Source organism: Crocuta crocuta, unplaced genomic scaffold, assembly GCF_008692635.1.
Source record: "Crocuta crocuta isolate KB4526 unplaced genomic scaffold, BGI_CrCroc_1.0 scaffold186, whole genome shotgun sequence".
Classification (NCBI taxonomy): Eukaryota; Metazoa; Chordata; class Mammalia; order Carnivora; family Hyaenidae; genus Crocuta; species Crocuta crocuta.
In genome coordinates, this window is record NW_027551569.1 from 558,511 (window position 1) to 584,598 (window position 26,088).

The following is a 26,088-nucleotide window of genomic DNA, read 5'->3' on the forward strand; positions in this document are numbered from 1 at the left end:
AATATTAAAATCACTTAGTGACTAAGCTGTCACTTAGCACATGACATCCAATAGTTAGGTTTGCACCCATAAAATATTACCAGCCTCAAAAGAAAACCAAAAAAGCCTTCTAGGATCTACAGTCCCCAAATACCTATAGAGTTGGTAGCATTTACTTTAGCTCTTTTGGATAATTCTTCCTTGACCAGACTTGACCTCCTTGCAGGTGAGGTCTTTTTCTTATTCACTGGTCTAAATGTCACACCAGTAAAGAGGTGCTCCATAAATGTTTGCTGAATTGAATTGATCAGGATGTTCATTGTAAATTGAATCTTGGCAGGAAGATGGGATTTATGACAATCATTTTTAGACACTATGAATCCACTAAAAGTGCTATTTACTGGTCAAAATAATACCATTTAAGTACAACTTAAGCGCTATTACCCAGGAACTGCAGGAAACAAACATAACACAAATAGTACAACCCCCCACAGGTTATAGAAAAACGAGGGGCTCACCCCGCATGGGTAACTTTTGCCTCTTCCTCCGCTTCCCCACTCTAACTCAGTCCATGGAGAAGGAGGGAATATTCTTATGGCTTCTTTGAAAGAATAGACTTACATGTAGAAAAAGCTTAAATCCCCCACCTATTTCAATCCCTTAACAAGGCTTAAAAAAAAAGAGTGACAAGGAATGCTTTGGGATTGGCTACTTCTCTCGTACACCCCCTACAGCCTTTATGGTGTCGTTTTAAGAATGCTTTCCACATCAGTTTTGCATTTGATAAATTTAATTTTTTATTTAAGTATCTTACATTCAAAAAAACATTGTTTTATCATCAGAGTTTTTTAAAACATAATTTCATCTTTGCATCCATCGGGCAAGGGACTGGGTTGAAAAGTCTTGTAATTCACACTTTCTTGTTTCCTTTGGGACAGAAAGGGGTTCTAAAGAGAAAGGCATGATAGAGTCAAACTTCTTAATTTTGTTTTTCATATTTTCACCTGCATCTAGGATTTCTCAAGTGCACTTGAAATGGAGAAGTCAAGGAGAGACAACTTGTAACCCTGCCCAAATCCTCCTGTTCATCTCCGTAGAATCTCAAAATACAGTCCGTGTTATGAACAATAGATGACATACAAAAAGGAAAGACCCATGAAGACAGACACAGAGGGAAGGAGAAAATGAATTTTAATTTTTGCCTGTTTCGCCAAAGGGCTGGGGAGAAAAAAAAAAGACACTGAACAAAGATTCTTTGAAAAGTTACTGATCTCCCAGTGGAGATTGGAGTTGTTAATTGAGCTGTTCATCCCCAGCCAGTCAATTCACTGTGGTAAGAGATCGGCCTCTTTCCAGAGGAAGAGGGAAAATTAAGAGCTTCACACAGCTTCCTTTATTACATCTTAGATGTATTCTCATCAGCCTCCAAAAAGCAGTCATTGCTCTTCACCCACTTAGGACTTGCAGCTGGAAAGACCTGAAAGTCTTGAACGTGGGAAGAACTTCAGGGCGTCTTCACAACCTTTCAGAGTCCTTAAGTTTAACTCCAGAAAAGTTCCCAAAGTCCATAATTACAAGTGATCAGGCAATTATTCAGGTTTAAATAATTTAGCACTAGCTGACTCTCTCCTTTTAATTGCAGAGATAATTTCCCTGAAAGTTTACAATTTGTACTCCTGGGGAAAAGTGGAAGTGAAGGGCAAAATCCACTCAGGGACAGGATTTGAATGACTTCACCCTTAACAATTCTGGGAGTTACTTAGTTGATGGTGACTCTAGCCTCAAAGCATTGACACTTCCTTTTGCTTTAGACTGTTGCTTTCATGCTTGTGAATTCAATCCCAGGTAACTACAATAGCAAAAAGTCCTCAGAAGGTAGGAAGGCATATGGTCTGATTATTCCTGTAATGCTGTTCGGACTTCCGGTTGTGGCACAGAAAACCTTCCATCACCATTCACTCCCTTTCATTCCCAGCTTCACTTTCCAGGAAATGCCACCACCTGCCCTGCATCTAACTGCATTGGACCATTCCCCGTCCCTAATGGGCACATGCCCTTCGGCGACTCCATGTCTGTACGTAGTCTGCACCCTCTGCATGAAATTCTCTGCTTGATTGTTTTTTTCTTGCCAAGTAAATTCGTGCTTCAACGTAAATGTTAGCAATCACCTCCCAAGGGAAGCCTTCCCAGACTTCTTTGGGGAGAGTTATTTTGCTCTTTCCGTGTTCCCACAGTTCTAAGGAGACCCCTTATTTGTTTGATTGGTCTCCTACAACAGAGCTCGAGTTTTTTTAGGATAGGTTTTCTTCAAGCCCGAGACAGTACCAGGCATAGGGAGCATGCAAATGATCGTCGAATACATGCAGGTGACTCTCCCACTTGTGAAATCCTGTTAACAGCTCTCAACACTTATGACTAAAAGAGGCGCTGTAACATTTATTGCTCTTTTAATGTTTGCAATTAATACACAGTACCTGCCCTGTTTCAAAATGGCATTTTTAATGATTCAATTAACAAGTTAAAAAAAAAAACTGTCCTCCTAATTTACTCCTTCCACTTCCACTGTTTTAAACTTTGCCTCTCATTTTAAGCCAATTCTCCCTGGGAAAGTATTTCAAACTCTGAACATGGATCCAATTATCTAGGAGCACAATGGCGTTCACACTGGGGTCCTGAGTGTGATTGCACAAGGGACCCAATACTAGACAGTATCAGGAGACACAGTAAACTCTTGCCTTTTCCAAGAAATTACTAGGACATAATTAAATTTTATTCACAAAGAAAAAGCTTCCCAACATTCATTTTTCGGAAAGCAAATGGAAAAGAGGAAATCCTGATTTTCAAGGAAATAGAAAAAAGCAATGCTGTATGTATTTCTTCTACAAAGTCCTTTCTTCCTTTCACTCCAAAGCAAAAACATTCAGGTCTCGCTTTCTACTCTACCTTTTGCCCTTTGTCTTTCTGTCTCATTTAAAACTAGTAGAAATGGGGGCGCCTGGGTGGCTCAGTCAGTTAAGCGTCTGACTTCGGCTCAGGTCACGATCTCATGGTTCGTGGGTTCGAGCCCCGCGTCAGGTGAAACAGCTAGCTCAAAGCCTGGAGCCTGCATCCGATTCTGTGTCTCCCTCTCTCTCTGATCCTCCTCTGCTCACGCTGTCTCTCTCTCTCTCAAAGATAAATAAAACATAAAAAAATAAAAATAAAAATAAACAATTAGTAGACATGTGTTGGGAGCCGGATGAGACAAATGACTGGTCTCCAAGGAGTTTATGATCTGTGATGAAGACCAACATATAACATAACAAACTTAAATACAGGAGGGTGACATACTGTGCACTTAATTTGATGGAAGAATCCAAATGAGAGAGTCTTTAGTTTTCACTGAATATCAAAGAAGGCCTCTCATAGAAAGTAGCACTTTAGCACTTAAGGATGAGAAGAATTTATGTAAGTGGCACCATGGTCATAGACACAAGGCATGACTTAAATGACATATTCAATAATAGTAAGTATTCCATTGCAATTGAGCTATAGTGGGAATGAATATGAAGGGGTTATATATATATGTTAATTCTGGAAGGATCTTTGGAAGCCAAATACTTAAGAACTTAGAAGTTATACAGAGGCATTTACACATTTTCTTTTTCCTGGAAGAGTTAACTGATTTTGAACAATCCTAACAATTACTAATAACTAATAAAGTCAATGGTGTACATAAGCTACATTTTAATTGTCCCTTTCTTTAATACATCCCCACTGATAGCACCTCTGTGGCTTTCCAGCATGCTAGGAGGAATATCAAAGAATAAATATAATCAGTGGGGAAATCCAGCTAATGTTAGGCGACAAGAACATTAGCAACAGTGCCCTGAAATCTCAGATGGAGTTCTTAGTGCTTTCCTTTCCTTTTTTTCAGATGGAATTTTAATTATAGTTAGTATGCAATTCCTTCTAACTTGACGATGGGGCAGGGGAAAATTCAGTTTAGTCATGCATAGTTTTAATTGATTTCAAGGCTTCAGTCCTAGTAGAAAGGCAGGTTTCCAACATCAGAACCTACTGCTCAATACATTTTTCCACTCCAGTCTGTTTCCGCTCTTTTATTCCCTGCCTCCTTGGAGCCATAGTGAAAAATGGGAGCTATTTGCTGTATTGACTGGCAAAAACGCAGATTCACACAAAAGCAACATCCATCTCTCTGATCACTTAAGGCTCATTACAAACCAAATAATTTATGAACTAAGGCCCATCCATAAAGAATAATTTGCACCAATTGTACCAATTTAAACTGATAAATTCTACAGAATTCAGTCTTATTATGTCAATATGGAGATATTTTCCAGTGTTTTGAAACAGAATTTCACTGGAAGTGCCAACAACTCCACTTTGTAATATTCCTTCCAACACACTAAACACTAGCCGTTGCAAGTAGTTGTGTCCAACAGCTTCTACAAGCAATCTGGAAGTCGTGCTGTCCCTTGACTGGAAGAGAATGCCACATCCTAGACTCTGGGTTCTCCCTTAGGATTAAACCAAGCCAAGCAAAACATGTCCAGCAGATTCTCTTAAGAACATTCTAGGAATAGAATAGCTGATGGCTTTTTTTTACCACCACTAGAAACCGATTATTCTGCAGGTCATGAGGCAACATAGAATTGCCCTCTGGAATACTCAGAACCTGAGCTGATTTCTGACCCAATTGAGGGGTCATAGAATCCCTGCTGAAGCTTGGCTTCCAGTAGCAGAGCTGATATTTGAGTAACACTCATACTTGTTCAGTTATTTAGTCTTGACAATCACAAAGGCTTGGAAACAGCAATGTGAGCAGAACATCACAGTGGAAAGAATGTGGGCTATGGAATTAAGCAGAGCCAACTCTGACTCTGTTGGTTTTCTGACATCAGGTAAGATTATGATCCTTGAACCTCTATTCACTCATCTGTAAAATAGGGATATATGATTGGATTTACTATAATTATTGTGAGAGTTAAGTTAGACTATGCATGCAAATAATCACCCAATAGACATTCCCTAAATGGTAATAGTTATGACATTAGTGCCCAGGTTATGAGAACAATCTCCACTGGATGATAATCCACTGGGTCATCCCAATTGTGTGAATGAATACAAGTCAACACACCTAATATGCAGGGAAGAGAAAACATATTTCTTAGAAGTCAGGGCCTGGAAATCCCTTTTTCAGCTTCTACTGGTTTGTGAATAAATCAATTCCTTTTTTTGGTTGACTAAAGCCAATGTCAAGAAAACCTAAGGTACATGTTAAAAATATCTATATATTGGGGTGCCTGGGTGGCTCAGTCAGTTAAGTGTCCTACTCTTGATTTCAGCTCAGGTTATGATCTCATGGTTCATGAGTTTGAGCCCTGAATCAGGCTCTGCACCAAAAGTGCAAAGCCTCCTTGGGATTCTCTCTCTCTCTCTCTCTCTCTCTCTCTCTCTCTCTGCCTCTCCCCCACTTGGCACTCTTTCTCAAAAATAAATAAACTAGGTAGGAGATATATCCCAATGTCTAGTATATTATCAATATACTCAATAAATATAAATTAAAATTTTAATCAATAAATGCAATCAGCTTTTTATTATTTACTACTTATAAAAAGTTTGTTTGCCATGACATAGACTAAGGTTTCTTTTAGTAAGACAACATAGTCCATCTGTATGTATCCCTAACTGCTTAAGGATTCATGAAGATATGAATTGATCACCTAGGGTTTTAAAACCTAAACTTTAGTCTAGCTTTACTTTGGGGAAAAACAGGAAGCAGTTCACACTCTGGAGAATTAAACCTTAATTTGACAAAGCAGCTGGCAGGTACGGAGGTTTCAAGTTCACCTACTCTCAGGTTCTCAGAAGGAGAATTCTGAATTAATCCAAACTGAAAAAAATTCCAATTCCAATCTGCCATTTTTTTTTACAGTTCAATTTAACAGGCACCATGGAGCTTTAGGGAAGGTAAGCTGATTAGAATCTTTGAAGATATATAATTTAGAGATGACATTTGGAAGTAAATAAAGACTTTTGGGAGGCTGATTTAATGAAATACAGTCATTGTAGGACTGTCATATGTAAAATCAGTTTTAAAAGACTTGGTTTCCTTCACCTTTCAAAATTCTATGCTAAAGGTAATGTGAAATAATACTTTTTAAAAATTTATAGCAATAGCAAACACACTTTGGAGCATGGGATAAAATTCGGAAGCAATATGGAAGCCAGGCTCTAGTGCTGTAATGGTCAAACAAGCCCCCATTCATTTCTCAACTGTTTGCCACACTTGTTTCTTCTCCTGGTATGAGAGGGTGGAAAATGGCAAGAGGGGTGGGGTTCGATAAAATCTTCATGATTGATTATTGCCTCATTGGCCTCCTTCAGCTCCATTAAGGCCTAAGAAAAGGAAAAGGAAAGAAACAGGCTGGACATTTAAGGTTGTTTGTCTTGTTCAGATTCGGGTGTGATGCTTAGGGGGTGACTCAATTATCACTATAAATAAAGTTTTAATTTGTTCATAGATTCTCAGAAGGGAAAGGATCTTGGAGCTACTTAGTCTTCATCCAAAGCTTAATATTCAATACTTTCCAAACAGTGTTTCAGGGAACTCTATGGTTCCTCAATGATACTTCAGTCCCAATCCAACATAAGAAGTACCGTGTTTACCTGATTTATATATTTAAACTCCAGGGAAGATTTTATTGGGGTCAGGGGCATCAAGGCTTACAGTTACAAGGACATCTGGGTGGCTCAGTTGGTTATGTGTCCAACTTTGAATTAGGTCATGATCTCACAGTTTGTGGGTTCAAGCTCCATGTGAGACTCTGTGCTGACAGCTCAGAACCTGGAGCCTGCTTTAGATTCTGTGCTTCCCTCTCTCTCTGCCCCTCCCCTGCTTACACCGTGTCTCTCAAAAATGAATAAATGTTAAAAAATTTTCTTGAAGTTGGTTACAAAAAAAATCTACTTTGAAGCCACTGATCTACAATCCTCACATAATAACAATTCCATATAGGAGTACACATACCTTGGTGGTAAGGAACACACTACCTTATAAGGCAGCCCATGAAAATTTTATATGGCTAAGTTGTTAGGAATCTCATTCTTATGAAGAGATCTACCTTCTTCTAACAGCCACTCTAATTTTGTCCCGTCAGAGCATAGAAGGAGGTCTAAGCCTTTTCAACATGACAATTTCTCATTATTGGAGGACAAATGAGAAGATGTCACCATCTTCTATTCCTCAGCTAGAGATTTTTAGTTCCTTCTGCTTGCAAGGCTTTCAGGTCCTTCCATCATGCAAAGCACTCTACTTTGGGCACACTTCAGGGTGTTGAGTCCCACTCTTGTGTTCTTGTATATAAGTGGGGTGAGGCTGACTTTCACATCTTTTCTGCCTCCTTCAGTTCCCTTAAGAATAAAGACAATATTGCAACTATGTGGATGGAACTAGAGGGTATCATGCTAAGTGAAATTAGTCAGAGAAAGACAAATATCATATGATTTCACTCATATGAGGACTTTAAGATACAAAACAGATGAACATAAGGGAAGGGAAGCAAAAATAATATAAAAACAGAGAGGGAGACAAAAACATAAGAGACTCTTAAATACGAAGAACAAACAGAGGGTTATTGGAGGGGTTGTGGGAGGGGGGATGGGCTTAATGGGTGAGGGGCATTGAGGAATCTTCTCTGGAAATCATTGTTGCACTATATGCTAACTAACTTGGATCTAAATTTTAAAAATTAAATTAATAAAAAAATAAATTAATTAAATTAAAGGGGAAAAAAGAATAAAGACAATATTGACCAAACATTTGAAAATGTTCGCTTAGTCCATGGTCGAGCTTGTACGTGGCATAACACAATGACACTTTTTGAAGGTACATTTTATGGCAACAGGAAACTACTTTGCCTTAGGGCACAACACGAAGTTTCACAGAAGAATAGCTGTCAGTCTCCAGGGCTTTAATGAGCAAATAGGTCTCGATACTTTTCTCACCTGTTTGCCACATTTGTTTTTTCCTCCCGTCAGAAAGGAAGAGGGGCTATAGCCTGTCATAATCATTCCAATCATCTCACAAGTCTCAAATTTTAGCAACTAGGTAAGAGGAACCTTGTGTGACAGTGTCATGAAGAAGGAAAAAATATAAGATTTTGGAGTCAGACAAAGCTAGATTTAAATTTTGTGTCTTCCGTGGTACCTTCGGAAAATCAGTCCACCATCCTGAACCTCAGTTAATCCATCATGCTCTAGAACTGTTATATTTTGGATAATGTATGTAATAGACTTCCCACTGAGCCTGATACTTTGTAAGCTCTCAATAAATATTATTGAGAGCATTATAATGTCAAGTATTAGTATCTCTTTTATTTTTATCGCACTATTTTCAATGGTATCTCATTTCTACGCATCAGCATCAGAGAATGGGAACTTCCTACACAAATTTTCAGAGATTAGAAGCTTATACTTTTAAGGTCAACCCATTTTTTTCAAGTTTTTATTTAAATTCCAGTTAGTTAACATACAGTGTGACATTGTTTTCAGGTGTAGGATTTAGCAATTCATCACTTAGGTAGAACACCAAGTGCTCATCACAGCAAGTGCCCTTATTAATACCCATCACCCATTTAACCCGTCCCCTTACCAGCATCCCCTCCAGTGACCCTCAATTTTTTCTCTATAGTTGACAGTCTGTTTTCTGGTTTGCCTCTCTTCTCCCTCCATGTTCATCTGTTTTGTTTCTTAAGTTCCACATATGAATGAAATCATGTGGTATTTGTCTTTCTCTGACTGACTTATTTCATTTAGCCTAATACTCTCTAAGCTCCATTCCATTCACATCATTGCAAAGAGCAAGGTTTCATTCTTTTTTTATGGCTGAGTGACATTCCAGTGTGTGTGTGTGTGTGTGTGTGTGTGTATACCGCATCTTCTTTATCCATTCATTAGTGATGAATGCTAAGGGCTTTTAAGCTCTTTATATTATTTGGCACTTGTTGATAAGCTGCTATAAATATCGGGGTGAATGTATTAGGGTCAACCCGTCTTTTAAAATTTTTTAATGTTTAGTTTTGAGAGAGAGAGAGAGGAGGTGGGAAAGGGGCTGAGGCAGAGGAAAACCCAGAATCTGAAGCAGGCTTCAGGCTCCGAGCTGTCAGCACAAAGCCTAATGTGGGGCTCGAACCCACAAGCCATGAGATCATGACCTGAGCCTAAGGTGGATGCTTAACTGACTGAGCCACCCAGGCATCCTTAAGTTCAACCCATTTTAATAGGAATTTATCCTAGAAAATATTATCTACTGTTGTGACTGTAAAAAGAAATGACAACCATTTTAAATATTTATGGGTATTTTTATCATCATACTTATATGACAGTATTAGCAGTATTATGTACTAACATGGTATGCTTAAAAAAAAATTAAAGTGGACAGGCCATTTCCCTGTAGGGTCTCAGACTTTTATAACATTTGAGATTTCATGCTTTTTAAAAAAATAATAAAACCAATCATCCTGGCTAGCTCAGATGTGGCCCATGTATGGTAGCAAATGGAATTAGATAGACATACTTCAATAGCATAAGGTTACTTACAGTTCTCTTATTTTCATGTAATCAATCAGTATTTTGTTTGGGGAGTTTTTAGACTATAATATTTGAAATGAGACATGCCCCCAGTCAACAAAGAAAATGAAATTTTGTAGCTCTTCTTTCTCAGTCCTAGGAATTCTCCTCTTTGAGAGCTTGTTTGGAGGTTGTAGCAGGGAGCGCAGCTACTAGTATACCCTTGACCGAAGAACGGTCCTCCTCTATCGGGGAAGGTCGTCCTCTGCGACCCAGCGCGCAGCTTCGGGAGGGAAGCACATGGAGCGGTGAGGGAGGAAGGGGACTCCCGCCTAGCCAGCCAGATCAGCCGAATCAACCCTGGCGATCAATGGGGTGACAGATGTTGCAGCCAGATCGCCCTCACATCCGGAATTCTCCTCTTTATGGTAGATTTAGTCACATCTCTTAAGTGAGAGAACATCATGACTCCAGAATACTGTCCATTGCAGCATGGTCAGCAGCCCATGGTCAGGGGGACTGATTACCTACTGGTAGCTGGTAGCTCAGCAGGTGACAGCAGGCAGCATCAGTGTGGGCCAATAGAGCTGCAACAACACTGGCTAAACGTAGAGTCAAGAGAAGCACTGGATCCAGAGAAACCGGGAGGTCAAGGTAGTTGATTTCAAAGATAGCTAACCCCTGGCAGTGAGGCATCCTAAAGAAAAGCAGAGAAAAAGTAGTGGCTGAGGTTCTTCCATTAGACACAAGGGGCCGAGGAACTAACTTAGAGAAAATGGTTAAAAATACCTTGTCTCAGATTCACCAACAAGTAAGACTTGAAGGAGACTGAGGTAGTATAGGCAACTTTCTTGTGGTTTTTTCCCCCACATTGCTAGAAAAGTTATAGACCGTTCTTGCTGCTGTCAGAACAATTTCTTCTAATGTTTTCTCTGAAGTCTAAAAACAAGTACATAACCTTTATAACATTATCTAGAATAAATTTATTGACACCGCCTGCGGGCTAGAGGATACTTAAAAATTTTTTTTAATGTTTACTCATTTTTTAAATGTTTTTTAAAATTTATTTCTGAGAGAGAGAGAGAGAGAGAGAGAGAGCAGGGGAGGGTCAGAGAGAGGGAGACACAGAATCTGAAGCAGGCTCCAGGCTCTGAGCTAGCCGTCAGCACAGAGCCCGACGCAGGGCTAGAACCCAAAACCGTGAGATCATGACCTGAGCCGAAGTCAGACACTTAACCGACTGAGCCACCCAGGCACCCCTGTTTACTCATTTTTTGAGAGAGAAAGGATCAGAGCGCAAGTGGGGAAGGGGCAAAAAGAGAGGGAGACACAGAATACAAAGCAGACTCCAGGCTTTAAGCTGTCAGAACTGAGCTCAATGTGGGGCTCGAACCCACAGACCATGAGATCATGATCTGAGCTGAAGTCAGACGCTTAACCGACTGAGCCACCCAGGCACCCCTAGAGGATCCTTTTTTTAAGTGTAGCCTAAAATCTTAACCCTTAGCCCAGACAGCATCTGTTTGTAACTGTACAAATTCATAGTCAGAATAAATGGGCAGATAGAGGCAAAACCAAACTAAATCAACATTGCTTCCTAAATAGACACTAGTTCTACATTTCCTCCAAGTGTCTGAGAATCATGACAGACATCGATTACATCATCTTGATTAATTGCATAGCATATATTTTATAAAATACCTAGGGGTAATGAAAAAGCTTTATTTTGAAAATCAGAGCCAAACCAACTGGGAGACTGACAGTTCTGGAACCTTTTCCAAGCCTCCTGTAACTTCACAGATTCAGTTTTCAGACCAATAAGTTATCACTGCAGTTGGATGGCCTCTCTGGGGTCCTCTCTTCTGTAATATGGATGCTTATGCTATTTGCCATGTAGCTGTTAAGATTAATTAAGAACAGTGTAATTTTAAAATACAGTTAGCTGAATTACTGAGCTAATATGGAACATTTAAACAGCATATGATTCAACCATTCAAACAGCTCGTGGGCTATAGCATAGAAAGACATTTTAAAAGTGGGCATTTAAATTTTGTGTGCATAGAAGAATGGATACTTGTTTGGGGAAACACTTATCCTAAATTACTGATCCAGTGATAAAGTCATCACTGCATCACAAATAAGTTGTCAATAAAAACTTAAGTGATCGTCTATTATTTGAAAAGCCAATTTGCATAGGCATTGAGTAAATGGAGAGGTATAGAGGCAATCTCTTCACCATAGGGCTTATAAGGCAATTATAATTTAAATATAAATTACTATCAATGCTTAATAATGATTCTTAACTTCTAAATCATCTTGAAGACCTTTGAATTTTTGACTTATAAATTGAAAGGAGAGCTGAGAGTCCAACACTATCTTTTAAAATAAGGAAATTAATGGGGCACCTGGGTAGCTCAGCCAGTTAAGGAATCAATGTCAGCTTAGGTCATGATCTCATGGCTTCTGGGTTCGAGTCCGTGTCCAGTTCTGTGCTGACAGCTCAGATCCTGGAGCCTGTTTTGGATTCTGTGTCTCCCCCTCTCTATGTCCTTACCCTGCTTGCATTCTGTCTGTCTGTCTCTCTCTCTCAAAAATAAATAAGCATTAAAATACATACATACATACATAGAAATGAAGTCCAGCAAAATAAATTATCTCTAGTTTTAATTTTATATTTTAAAACATTAGAAACTATCTCATTTTTTTATCATTTATTTTCTATTTGGAGAACTTCCTTTTTTCTTTTCTCTTCTTCCTTTCCCTCCTTCCCATCCTTCCCTTCTCCTCCTCCTCTTCTTTCTTTTTCTTTCTTAAGTGTTTTTTTTTTTTTCCTCTGAGAGAGACAGAGAGAGAGAGGCAGCCTGAGCAGGGGGGGATCAGAGAGAGGGAGATACAGAATCCAAAGCAGGCTCCAGGTCCTGAGCTAGCTGTCAGCACAGAGCCCGATGCGGGGCTCGAACCCACAAACCAGGAGATCCTGACCTGAAACGAAGTCGAATGCTTAACTGACTGAGCCACCCAGGCACCCCTCTTCTTTCTTTTCACAAATTCTTAGATTTTTAGCATCTGAGAATGTCCCCAATCCCCCTTCATTCTGGAAGGATATTTTCTCTGGATATAAGATTTTGGGTTGATGCTACTTTTCTCTCAGTACTTGAAAAATGTTGTGCCACTCCTTCTGGCCTTAATGATTTCTGATGAGAAATCCACTATCATTCATATTGTTCTTTCCCAATAAGTAAGATATCATGTCTCTACTACTTCTTTCAATATATTTTTTTCTTTACCTTCTTAGAAATCTATGTGTCTTGGGGCGCCTGGGTGTCTCAGTCAGTTAAGTGTCCGACTTCGGCTCAGGTCATGATCTCACAGTTCGTGGGTTCGAGCCCCGCATCAGTTCTGCGCTGACAGGTAGCTCAGAGCCTGGAGCCTCTTCAGATTCTGTATCTCCCTCTTTCTCTGACTGTCCCCTGCTCGTGCTGTCTCTCTCTCTCTCTCTCAGAAATAAATAAAACATTAAAAATTTAAAAAAAAAAAAAGAAATCTATGTGTCTTACATAGATCTCTTTGGGCATATTTTGTTTGAGGTTCACATGTATAGGTTTATGTCTTTTTCCAAAATTAAGGAGTTTTCAGTCATCATTTCTTTGAGTATTTCTTCAGCCCCACCCTCTTTATTCTCTCCTTATGGGAATTCAGTGACATAAATTTTAAATCTTTTGTTAGGGACACAGGTACCTAAGGCTCTATTGATGTTTTTCTTTTTATAATGATTCCTTTAAATTCCTTGTCAGTTATTTTAAGATCTCTGATATTTCAGTATTAGGATCTACTGATTGTCTTTTACTCAGTTTGAAACCTTCCTTGATCTTGCTATAAAGAGTAACTTTCAGTAGAAACCTGGGCATTTGGATTACCTCATGACACTCTGAATCTCATTTGAACCTTCTTCTGGTCTAGGTGGCTTCTTCTGATGTCACCTTTGCTGAGTGGAGGTGGAGGTCCTGGCTCCCACCAGGCCTCCACTGATACCTTATTGGTTAGGAGGAGTGGGGGTACCACACTACTGCATCCTACATATTCTCTACTGACACCATGGTGAGTAGGGGTGGCCTCATGATTGTCAAGTGGTGATGAAGGTCCCAGCTCTCTACTTGGCCTTCTCTGACATCACCCCAGTGGTGTGGAGTAAGGGGGCAGCTCTTTATATCAGCCTGGTGAGTTCTCAAAGTCCAGACTGCCCATGTGGCCTTTACAGGTAAATATGGGGATAAGAGTGAGGCATAGATTTTTCTGTGGTATTTGGCAGGAATAGAATCCACAAGTTTTTTGCTTTTGGAGGCCTCACTTTCCTGGTTCTGTGGCTAGAAAGACCGAAAGTGTCAGCAGGGCTAAGGGAATGGAGGGGTCTGCACCATTCATACTTCCAGGTTGCTGGCTGCTTTAGCTCCAAGTAAAACCCAAGGAATGAGTCACCATTTTGTTCCTTAAATCTTGAGGTCCCTAGCCTTCTTCTCTTCACCTTTAATAGTTCTCTGATGTTTCTCCTAAGATTTTAGTAGTACCTAACAGGAGAAATAGTAAAAAAAAAAAAAAAAAAAAAAAAAAAAAAAGTCTGCCTGCTTCATCTTCCCTGAGTAGTTCAGTTTCTGTTCACTTGTTTTTGTGGCCTCCTTTTGAGAATCCCCCGAAGTTTCCCCCAGTATTTGAATGTTAAAAATTAGTCTTTATCATATTATGCCTTAGAATCCTGTAAAGCTATGTCATTGTGCCCTTACACAAGTCTGATAGCTGTAGCCACCATAAGGGTCCCCTTGTTGTCAAATGCCTTCTGCTCTCATGCTTGTCTTTATGCATTGCTCCTAGAAGCTGCTCACAGAACCTTCACCATTCTTACAAACCATCATGAGAGGACCCATGTCCTTCACTCAAGTGTGACCTCAGTATGTTCTGAGTACTGTTGAGCTCCCTACAAAGGTGAGAACACCTTCTCTGCCTTGCTTTGGCATTTGGATCCCAACAAAATGCCCCTTATTCCTGAAGACTAGCCTCCAACACCTCTCTCCACAGAAGCTGGAAACTAGTCAAGGTATCGAGTGAGAGCCGTTTCCCATTTTACTTCTCACCCACCTTGCTCCTACTCTTTTGCTTAACTAAAATTCTCCCTTGTCTCCTAGATAGAAAATGCCCATATGTATCTAGGGGTGCAAGTAACCAAAGTGAGCAATTTCATTCCTTACATTATCTCTACTCACTTCTGTCCTAACCCAGTCAAACCTCTGCCAAACATACATTGTTGGCATATTAAAATCATTAAAAGATTCAAAACGTGTATGACAATATTGATAAGATCAAAGACATGATCATCTAGTTTGGAAGAATTCATACTTCAAAAAAAATCTAAATAAAAGTTATTGAACTGGTAGTATTATGTCAGGTTGGTGGCATGTCTGAAAAATTTCCCTTGTTAACTTTTCTCTGTTAACTTTTCCAAGAAAACATAAAAATTAGGAAAAAATAGACCCCAGAAAGTTTTAGTGGCTTGTCCCATGTTATTTGACTAGTAAACAGTGGTTCTGAGACTAAAAGTCGGATGTCTTTCCTGAGTAGTAGACCATGGTAAGAAACTTTTAATGATATCAGTAAGTATTTTACCTTGTACAAACAAAAATCATCTGAAGATTAAACTGGAGAACAGTGACAGGAAGAAAAGTTGGCAAAGTGACAGCTCCAACAGACTTAACAGTGGGAAAAAAAAAAAAAGCAGCCTCTAGAAACCTCCACAGATAAGATTTGAGATGTTCATTTTATAATGGCATATATTTAAAAAGAGGAAGATCTATTTCTCCTAACAATCTCACAAGATAAAATTCTTTTTACTCTTGCTTTAATGCCTAAAGCTCTTACTGTCTGGTAGTTCCTGATTCAATAATTAGTAAGTGGTAAACAAGTGAGATTTAAGGTTCCCTAATAAAAGTTCCCTTATAGCAGGCACTAAAAGTATCAAGAAGCTGTAACTAGAGAAAATTATTTCCAAATAGTTGTCTATAAGCAACAGGATTTGATGATGTGAAAAAAAAAATACAGAAAAAGCATTCTAAAGGCAGAGATTATTTAAATTTTGTTTACTACTATATTGTTTTCCCTTAGAACAATGACAGTATGTAGCAGGAACTCAATTAGATATTTGTTAAATGAATTCTAGAAAATTATTTCTGTTACTAGCAACAAAATTCTCTTAGAAATGCGCATGATGTCCACTGATGCTCTCTCGAGGCAAATTTACTGAACCAAAAAGGAACTTCTGAGCCCCTGATCTCATCCTTTTTGTCCAATCAACCAAAAAGGTTACACAACTTATTAGCAACTCTGACAGAGACAGCGTCATCACTTATTGGAAGAACCTGCCCTCAATTAACCAAAGCTAAGTTCCCAAATCCCTGTCCTGAGGGAGGACGAAACAATGAGAAGACAATAGAGGATGGACCTCTGATGTTAGACCCAAGTTCCAATTCCATTTGTGTCATTTGCTTATTGAATAACCCTGATTTTCAACATTTGTTTAATATGAGAAATAAGAACTTTGTCTCTTAAGATACTTATGATGAATTGGTGAAGGGAAAGAAAGGTAAAGAGAGATACAGATCTCCTGATGCAGCATATGCACATACCATTTGCAGAACATTTAAGTCAGGTCCTGAAAATTCACTCCTTCCCTGTGATGCTTACGAAAAAATTTATCAGTTAACCCAAAGTAATTCTATTAAAGTCTAACAGCCAAAAATTAAACATAGGTCTATTTCCACAGACAATTTATACTTTTGTAATTCTAACTCCCTCTAGGTCTGCTAAATCCTGCAGTCTTTGATAGTTTGGGACAAACATCACTTTCCAGTTATCCAAAGCTTAGAGGCAAAAATTTCCAAGAAAGTGTAAGCTGTTTGGAACACAATCAATAGACATCTATGGTGTGACTAATAGCACAATATAAAAACATGGCTCCATATCCTCCACTGAAACTCAAATAAAATCCCTCTGGAAAACACCATCTCAAGGCTGGCTTATTCTGTGCTCCTGATAAACTATAGCTAAAGGGCAAATGCTTTTGGTGTGGTCAACACCAAATGCTTTTGGTGTGGTCAACACCAAATCTGATTGGAGCCTAAGAAAAGTAATCCATGGAATCACTTTGATTTTCTCATCATAGATCAGGAATTGGAAAAGACTTAGGTGAGATGTCTTTGGCCTTCTTTCACACGGATCTAGATCTGTCCCCTCTTATTTTCAGCATCCTTTATGTTTATGAAGTTGTGCAGTTACTTAGAGGTGCCCCTAGAACACAGCTGATAGATGAATTGATTTCTAAGGCCCTCCTTACTCTAATATCTTTGGTTCTGTGAATGTCTGAATGGTAGGTGACATGAATATCATGATAACAAAGGTTAATGTTTCTTTGCCATGTGCCAGGTGTTAGGCTAAGTACTTTCATTTAATCGTCTTTAATAACCCAAGGAGCTAGGTGTTACTAATATTCCTATTTTATTAATAAGGAAACCTGGGTATAAGGAAATATTATCTCTTTCCTAAGCTAGGAAGTACAGAGGTAAGATTCGTAGGCTGTTAGCCCCAAAGTCCACAGTCTGAACTGACCCTATTCTACCTATTCTACCAACCAGGACATCATTAAGAGATTACTGAGACTGGTTTAGAGGCCAAATAAACTCAAGGGATTATCCATCCCAACGTCTGAATATGAGCTGGTATGATCTTTTTGACAATCTTTAAACCAAAAGGAAAGGGAAAAGTCAAAGAGAAGAATCAGAATGATTTTCTTTATGTGATTTAATAAAAAGTTCTTTTTTTAACTTTCCTTTATCTGCTTTCTAAGCATAAGAATAAAAGTAGAAAGAAATGAGGAGGAAAGCATTGAGTCAGAGGAATGTAGTTTTCCAAAACATAAAGTGCAGGAGCTGAAGATTTCCTAAAACTAAGGTGAAATGCTACACATCTGTTTCCCCCAACCTCATTTCTCAAGTCACTTGCAATAATGAGCAGTAAAAAAATTATATTCATATTATATTCATATATTTATATTAGAATCTTCCACCTTTGTGCATTTTGCTTTTCAGGCTTATTAAAAATAGCACTCATTAACACCAAACAGGAATTTATTCTACTGTACATAAATTAGCATGCCAATTTCAACAATCCTTACCCTATGGCAATGAAGTAAAGTTAGAAAAATCAGACCAGTTTTAGTCATCCTATTCCTTCCCTCTTCCACACTTCCAAATTATCTTTATGCCCTCTAACCCTGCTCCCAGCTGCCAAACAAAAGCAGTAAGAGTTTCGCACCTCAGGCATAGCGTGGTATTTATCCGGATGCTGACTGCTAAAGGTGAATAGCCCCGTGGCCAGTCACCCATTTCAAGTTCATGGAAACCCATGCAAAGACCCTACTCCCTTTTGGTCTTGCTTGTGCTTTCTATGCATGTTCTCAGGATGCAGATCTCAGTGATGTTCATGCAGGGGAACTTCCCAGACCCATTCCTTCATCCAGATGTCAAGTCCTGCATTTTTAATGGTTTTAAAAGATGATTTTGTTTGTGTCTTCATTGAAAGTCCCAATCCTATCCTGGATGCAGCATTCATTCTGGTGGGGGAACTCTATCGATTCTATCTGCATCTACTTTGTTATAGATCTCTTCCACAGTAAATATGAGGATAAAGGATTGGCCAGGAAACCCAGACTATTTACTCATAGTTCTCAGAAATTAGTCAAAAGACAGAGTGAGGAGACTGATACAAATTAGAGGCTACTTATAATCAATAATGTGGACAAGATAATGAGGAAAGTAGAACTGCAACTTGTCTTTGACTTGGGGGAGAGTCAGTAACAGGCACAGTAGGAAAGGCTTGCCTTGCTGGGAGCCTCAGTCTTAAATGCTTTATGTTTAGGCTTACATGCTAAATACAATTACTCGTCCTGCCTTTGAGAAGCTGGAAAATTGGGAAAGATGTAATGAAAAGGTACTGTATCTAGAGGTTTTAATTATTTAGACTAATACCACATGATTTCACTGGTTCTTAACAAGAAAACAAACAAAGAAACAACAATAACAAAAAAAAGCAGACTCTTTAATACAGAGAACAAACTGGCGATTGACAAACGGGAGGTGGGTGGGTGATGGCCAAAATAGAAAAAGGGGGGTTAATAGGTACAAACTTTCAGTCATAAAATAAATAAGTCACAGAGATGAAAAGCACAACATAGGGGATATACTTGATAATATTGTAATAATGTTGTAAGGTGACTAATGGTGATTACACATATAGTGGTGAGTATTGCATAACGTATAGAATTATTGAATCAATGTTATATACCTGCAATTAATGTAACATTGTATTATACTACTTTATAGTATATAATATACATGCTAATATGACAATAATACATTATAGTATGGTATTATACTGCATTAATTATACTTCAATTTAAAAAAGGTTTTGGCACCATTGTTGATATCTTTAATATTCAAACTATTATAATCACTGGATTTCCATACGGAAGACAGTCATTTGTTTATTCATTTATTCATCAAGAATGCATTAAGCAACTACTGGGGAAAGTCACATGCTAAATGCTGTGGAAGCTACATTACTGTAGAAGATAGGGCTACTATTCTCAAGAGATGTTTGGTTCATAAAGGAGATGTAGTTTTCCTCTTTGAATAAACCACAGCGCTACTGGTAAAAGGTAAATTAAAGATCATCTAGTTCAGTGCTTCACAAACATTGAACGTGCATACATACAAAGCATTTGAGGATCTCTAAAATGCAGCTTCCGGGGCGCCTGGGTGGGTCAGTTGGCTAAGCACCCGACTCTTGCTGCAGCTCAGGTCACGATCTCACAGTTTGTGAGTTTGAGCTCCACATAAGGCTCTGTGCTGATACTGTGGAACCTGCTTGGGATTTTCTCTCTCCCTCTCTCTCTCTGCCCCTCCCCTGCTTGCTCATGCTGTCTCAAAATAAATATATAGAGTTTAAAAAATTTAAATATAAAATACAGCTTCTGATGCAGTTCTCAGATGGTGCCAAAGATTCTGTATTTTTATTTTTTATTTTAAAAAAATTTTAATGTTTATTTATTTTTAAGGGGGGGGTGAGTAGGGGAGAGGAAGAGAGAGAAGGAGACACAGAACTTGAAGCAGTCTCCAGGCTCTGAACTGTCAGCACAGAGCCTGAAACAGGGCTCAAACTCACAAACTGAGAGATCATGACCTGAGCCGCAGTCAGTTGCTTAACCAACAAAGCCACCCAGGCANGATTCTGTACTTTTAATAAGTGCTCACATAATGCAGAAGCTGCTGGTTCATGGAACATACTTTGAGAAGCAGAGGTAGATTATAATCCCTGCCTAAAATAATCCCTGGTATTTCAAAGCAGCTGGAATCATTGTCCATTAATCTTCTATATACCAACAGTCATTACCCCAAAAGAACAGCCTCATAATATCTTTACGATACAATGTTCCCCAGAGAAGCATCATGCCCACATCTGCTACTCACCAGCTATTTTGCCTTTGCAAGCTACTTACCTCCGTATGCCTGTTTGTCCATCTGAAAGATGAGGGCAATAACACCTTGCTCAAAGAGTTGTGGTGAGGATGAGAGAGATCGTGTGGCCATAGTACCCAGTACATAGAAGCCGGCACCTGGTAGCAAAGAGCTCTTTTACCATTATTATGAGCTGAGGGGGAAAAATGGGTATTTCTTTTTAAATTTTAATAATTACACTTTATCGTTTCCCATCATAAAAGGCAGTATCATTAAGAAGAAAAGTAAACCTCAGAAGGAATTTGCCAATTGAGTCATTTTTAGCACACTGGTAAAGGACACGTTCCAGTACTATCACTTGGTCAGAGGCTCCCATTAGTAATTAAGGACCACTTGCAATCAGCAGTGTGTATTTGCATTATGTAAGACATACTGATTTCTGGAGGAAGTCATCCCAGATCTCTCCCCTGCTAATAAGAAATTGGGAGGCACAAAACAACCCCAGATGGTGTGTGTTTGTAGTAACAAATGGAGGTATTTTAATAGGGTGAGTTTAGTTTTACTTTGCAGTTTTAATGAGGGACTCACTGCCCGCGACATTTTAATTGTAAACTGGATTGCCCCATGAGGTCTTAAACTATTTTATGTTAAACATAAAGCTTTATAAATTTGTATCAGTGATATTATTTATCCCCTGAAGCACAAAGGGATATAAAAATATTTCAAAATGAGCCATGAATACATAACATAACCCCAAAAGTTTAATAACACTAACCCATATTTCATTTTACCAGATAATTCCTTCTTCCGCCTGCATGAAGCCATGTTCAAATGAGAAGGTTCAAAGTCAGTTTCAAAGATATCAACAGAGCTTTTTTACTGAAATTCTAAGTGAGAATAACCAAGCAGCCAGTGGGATGAGGTGATTCTTTTGACCGAATATTCTGGAGAGACAAGTGAGTCATTTACCAAAATCTCTTTTCCTTGATTACCTGAAAAGTAACATTACTTTGAGGTGACTTTTTAAATAAGATCAGCACTTATTTACCAAGACGATTCTAACTTTAAAGTTCTCATCTTTTATCAGTAGAATATGTTTTGGCCAATGAAGACTTGGGGAAGGGAAGCCACTTGGAACATTTTAAAGCCTTTTCCAGAGATTATGAAAATAGGACACCCTGAGGCACATTAAGAGTCACTAGCACTCCATTTCAAGGAAGAAAAATTAGTTTCTAATCTCATTTCTGTCACTAGAGATGACCATTTGTCCTTGGGCAAGCCTTTAGATCCATTCTTTCCTTATCTTCCAAGGAAAAGTTTTTCATAATCAAGTTGAGGGTTACCTATATACAGCATTACCTGAGAAGCTTCTTAAAGTACATTTCCTGGATCACACCTATTCATATTGAATCAGGCTCCAAGAGTGTCATTTTCTTGCCAAGTTTTCCCTTATGCTCCCAAAATGTGAGAACAACTGGAGTAGTAGAACCAAGCCTTCCAGCTTCAATATTCTTTGCTTTGGAATACAGACCCAACCTGAACTACAACCCTTGACAAATCCCACACCCAAACCATTCCACCATTTCTCTATGACATTCTATTCCAGTCTCTATTTAGAATTCGAATTCTTCCACCAATGTGAAAACTACTAATTGTGTGCTTACAAGATGCAGTGTCCTCTTTATTTTCACCCTAATTGAAATAAGACAAGTGGAAAACCTTAGGTGAGGCATGTGGAAGAGAGTGTTGGCAAGTAGCAAGAGACTAGAGAATGACTAAGATTAATACACCCAAGAATTCCTTCCATTTATAATCAAAGAAATCACACCTATGTTAAAATATTAGAGTTAAACTGGTAGCTAAAAGCAAGATGCATTAAAGTATGCCTAATATGATGCTATTTTTGTGACCTAACATCAAAACTGCTCTTTAGGGAGATGTGTGCAACATCTATGTAGGTGCAATGTATATTTTTATATAATATATAAGCATGAGAATAAAAGGAAGTAAATACTTTTCTGAAATGTTAGGAGTAAGGAGTAATTTGGGTGGGAATAAAATGGACAAAAGAAGCAAAAAAAAAACAACAACAGAAAAAGAGTAGGTTAGATATAGCAATTATGCACTTATACAAAATTATAGGTCTATGTGTATATATAAATATATTTTTTAAATAAAATAGAATAAATTTGAATATAGAAAAACTAAATAAGCCAGAGGTTATGCAAATAACTCAACAGTCATACATGTTTTAAATATATCCCATAAAACTGGCCATCTGTACCATCCTTATGAATACTATGGCTCTTTTCTAATTAGATACTTTCTAATTTAAAACCTAGAAACCTCACAAGTTGCCTATAAAGAAGGAATGTTGGCTCTGTTCAGGGCAGAGGATCAGTAAAGGCTTTGTTTGTATTAGGTTAACTCTGCCAGGAATTATCTGCACAGTTCTGAGCAGCTCCTGTTGTCACTCTGGTTTTCTATTCAATCATTTGTAAAATCAAAAGATAGACCGAGATTTTTAAGGCCTTTTCATGATTTTTCCTGCTCTCTACAAATTCTGCCTCTGTAGAAATCCAAGTTTATTTATTTTTCCTTTTTTTGTCAAGTTTCAAGCAAAAACAAATTGCTTTATTAAAAAAAAAGGTTTTTAATTTAATCTCCCTTAGGGAGGAAGGATCACTACTGACATCCAGAAATCAGTGACAGCATCAAATCCTTTCCTGCCAGGAAGAGATGGGAGTAGAGAGGGATCCTGAAGCCTTTTCTCTAAGAATTAGACAAAGAAAGAGAGAAAGAAGGAAGGAAGGAAAAAAGGATGGAAGGAAGGAAGGAAGGAAGGAAAGAAGGGAAGTAGGGAGGGAAGAACAAGGGAGGAAGAAGAAAGAAAAAAAGAAAACCTAAGGCATCTGCTTATAAGAAAAGGGTCTTTTCAACCAAACAGGTGTGTGCCAGTTGAATATCGCCTGCAGGAAAAGGGAACTGTCCCAGAGAAAGTGGCAGTCTTATATTCTTATCCTAACCAAGATGTGGGTAATAATCACATCTGTTAGGGAGATGATGAAATGTGAGGCAAAGAAAATGAGTTCGCGAACTTCAGATGTTAAAAAAAGAGAGAGAGAGAGAGATCTCATTCAATATCTCAGAACTGCCTAAAGCTTTCTTGGAGCCAAGTTTAATTTCCTTTGTCAAGTACAATTTGCAGATCTCAAAGGACATAAATGTGGGTGCATGCACTCTCCCTAGTACATTTTTGTACTGTACAGTCCATCCGTAGCTCAGCAGGGTGAACATATAAAGTAATTTACCTAAAGACTTGGATTCTTTTCTGTAATATTGGACTTTTCAAGTCTGAGCAAGTCTGCAGAAGACATCATCAGTCATCTTTGTGCTTAATAAAACACAATGCTTTTTCTGCACTAGAACTAAACATTCAAAATGAGCTTACAGATTTCAGTCCTCTTGGGGATGTATTGTGTGACCTTGAAGATAGTTACATCACCTTGCGGTGTCCTTATTTCCCAGTTCCCAAAACAGAACTTATGTGCAAGATTCCAAGCAGAGGCCCAGAGATGTGAAGTGACATATTCAAGGTCCCATGGCTGGTTACTTGCTGTGTCTAGGAGGATTCTCAGTTACCAGTGACTACATACCCAACCCAAATGGGCTTCAACAGAAAGAGTTACTGGTTCAAGGTTAAGAGTAAGACTAGCTTCAGCCTTAACTTGATGCAAAGTTCCCAAAATTCTCATCAGACCCTAATTCTCTCCCAATCTCTCAACTCTTCACCTTCTAAGTTGCTCCATTCTTAGGTAGGTTCTCTCCTTTTACTTCAAAGTGTCCACCAGCAGTTCCAGACCTTATTCGCTTATTCTTGGGCTGAAATCCAGTGGGAAGGAGCATCTGCTTCTGCACCATAATTACTAGCAAAAGAATTAATTGTGTCTTGATGTCTCTGAAAATGAAATGTCCTACTTGAACCAAAATGCCTTACTTATAGCCAGTCCCAGATGTGAGTCGATCATGAGCCTAGCTCTGAGGCAGGAGTGGCACTCCACAGGTAGGGCATAGACCAAGAGCACGGGAGGCATATAGAGTCTCAAATAACAGAGGCTGTTGAAAGAAGGAAGGAAAATGGATAACAGAAGGTCAAGAAGTATTGCTATGCTGGCACAGCCTGCAATAGAAACCAAGTCTCCAGGACACGAGTTCCGACCTCAACCCATTCTTTTTCTTTCTGTGTGTGGCTGTGGTATTGGCAATTGATGGGGAGGTTAATTACATGGCGATTTCTAGGATTTAAATGAAAAATCAATCTTTGGTGATAATCCAAGGAACAAAACCACTCACATAATGTTAACATTGCACTGTCAAAGTCAAATGCATTTTCATCTTTATGACCTTGGATTTAGCAATGGGTTCTTAGATGTGACATGACTGTGAACAACAAAAGAAAAAAAAATAGGAGCTTCTGGGTGGTTCGGTCAGCTAAGGATCCAATTTCAGCTCAGGTCATGATCTCATGGTTTGTGGTTTCCAGCCCCAGGTCAAGCTCTGTGCTGACAGTTCAGAGCCTGGAGCCTGCTTCAGATTCTGTGTCTCCCTCTCTCCTGCCTCTCCCCTGCTTGCACTCTGTCTCTCTCTCAGAAATAAAGAAACATTTAACAAATAATAATAATACATAAATAAATAGTACTTGATCAAAATTAAAAGCTTTTGTGCATCAAAGGATACTATTAATAGAAGGAAAGTCAACCCACACAATGGGAAAAAATATAGGGATTTAATATCTGGAACACGTACAACTCAACAACAAAAAGACAACCCAATCTTAAAATGGACAAAGGAATTCAATACACGTTTCTCCAAATGAGATTTACAAATGGCCATTAAGCACATGAAAAGATATTTGACATCATTAGTCATTGGGAAAATCCAAGTCAAAACCACGAGATACTACGATAGCTTTAATTGAAAAGAAACAAAAAAAGAAAAAACAGAAAACAGTGTTGATGAGGAAGCAAATATTGGAACCCTCTTACATTGCTCGTGGTCAAAATGGTGCAGCCACCATGGAAAACAGCATGGTGGTTCCTCAGAAAGTTAAACATAAAACTACCACATGACCCCGTAGTTCCAATCCTAGGGATATACCCAATGAATTGAAAACAGAGGCTTAATCAGATATTTGAACACCAATGTTTATTGCAGCATTATTCACAACAGACAAAAAGTGAAAACAACTCAAGTGCCTGTTGATACATGAAGTGATAAACAAAATGTGATATCCTGCACACAATGGAATATTAGTCCACCATAAAAAAGATTGAAGTTCTATTCATTCTGCAACATGGATGAACCTTGAAATAAAATGCTTTATGAAGTCATACACAAAAGGACAAATACTGAATGAATACTCTTACATGAGATACCTATAACAGGTACATTTATGAAGATATAAAGGATATTATAGGGAGACTCCTGGGTGGCTCAGTCGGTTAAAAGTCAGACTTCAGTTCAAGTGATCGCTTCAAGGTTCATGGGTTCAAGCTCCACATCGGACTCTCTGTTGTCAGCGTGGAGACCACTTCGGATCCTCTGTCCCTGTCTCTCAGCCCCTTCCCCACTCATTCTCTCTCTCTCTCTCTCTCTGTCTAAAATAAAAATAAACATTAAAAAAAAGAATGTTAAGAGGTTATGGGGGGATTGGGAATTATTGTTGAATGTGTACAGAGATTCTGTTTGGGGTAATGGAAGAGTCTCAGTAGATACTGGTGATAGTTGCCCTTCGTAAATGTAATCAATGCCACTGAATTGTACATTTAAAAATTATTAAAATGGCAAATTTTATATTATATATATTTTACCAGAATAAAGTGAAAAGAACAAAGTCAAGCACATTGCTAATTTGCACACTGGTAGATAGCAACATTTTTAAAAAATGTTTATTTATTTTTTGGAGACAGAGAGATGGAGT